We start from the raw sequence: 1,048 nt of genomic DNA, 5'->3' as shown, positions 1-1,048 counted from the left end.
TAGAATGGAAAATGGCTTAGGTTTTACTTACGTCTGTGATATCAATACATATCTTGAAGATTTATTTATTTATTTATTTATCTTTAAGGCCCTACAACCATTTTTAACATGCAAGGTGATCCTCACTGCTAACCAAAAGTTACTACCCCAGTTTTGTCCTAAAAAAATGATGTTTCATATCTTGACTGTAGACAACAGGGTTGATGTTTTACAAGCTTTTTTATAAACGGAAATTAAACTGTAAAAATGGCCTCAGGGCCCCCAGGGTTAAATTCTGTGGCCTTTCTTCTCCAAACGTACCTTTGCTCATTCCGGCCAAAAAGTTCTATTTTAACCTCATCGGTCCACAGAACTTGTTTCCACAATGCCTCAGGTGGCTTATGTTCATTTGCAAACTTCAAAACGCTGATTTTGTTTGGGTGAGGACGCAGAAGAGGTTTTCTTCTGATGACTCTTCCTGAAGACCATATATTTGTACAAGTATCTCTTTATAGTGGAATGGTGTACCACAACTCCAGTGTCTGCCAGGTCTTCTGGATGAATCGTGAGTCAAACGTGGGTCTGGACTTGCTTTTTCACAATCCTGTGAGCGTTCTGTCTGATATTTTCTTGGTCTTCCAGATCTTGCTTTACCTTCCACTGTTCCTGATGAGTCATTCTTAATTACATTCCGATCACAGGATATTGGCATCTGAAAACGCTTTGCTATCTTCTTATAGCCTCCCTGCTTGTGAGCGTCAACTATTTTCAGTTTCAGTTTTCTAGACAACTGCTTAGAAGAACCCATGGTGCTGATTGTTGGGGCTAGGTCAGGTGAGTCTGGCCATTTAAAACCTTAAGACTGACATCACCTGGTCTTTCCAGACGATGATTGAGAACAATCCATGACACTGTCAGGTCTCAGCTTTCCAAAGGGGGCAGTGCATGCTATAAACTCTGCAGGGTGCCTAAACTTTTGCAGACGCCATTTTTTGTTTTCTGTTATTTTGAAAGTGTAAATGATGGAAATCCAATCTTACTTTTTGTGACATATTATATGAATGTCTAA

At 39.6% G+C, this 1,048-nt stretch overlaps 1 protein-coding gene across 1 annotated transcript in view; it reads right to left on the bottom strand.

Moving 5' to 3' along the window:
- The window catches only part of gnas (GNAS complex locus), a 42,314-nt gene that overhangs the window by 36,359 nt on the left and 4,907 nt on the right, over positions 1-1,048 (bottom strand). The window lies entirely within an intron of this gene.

The sequence above is a fragment of the Etheostoma spectabile genome, chromosome 7 (assembly GCF_008692095.1).
Source record: "Etheostoma spectabile isolate EspeVRDwgs_2016 chromosome 7, UIUC_Espe_1.0, whole genome shotgun sequence".
NCBI classification, from domain to species: Eukaryota; Metazoa; Chordata; class Actinopteri; order Perciformes; family Percidae; genus Etheostoma; species Etheostoma spectabile.
This window is presented reverse-complemented; position numbering and strand designations above follow the sequence as displayed.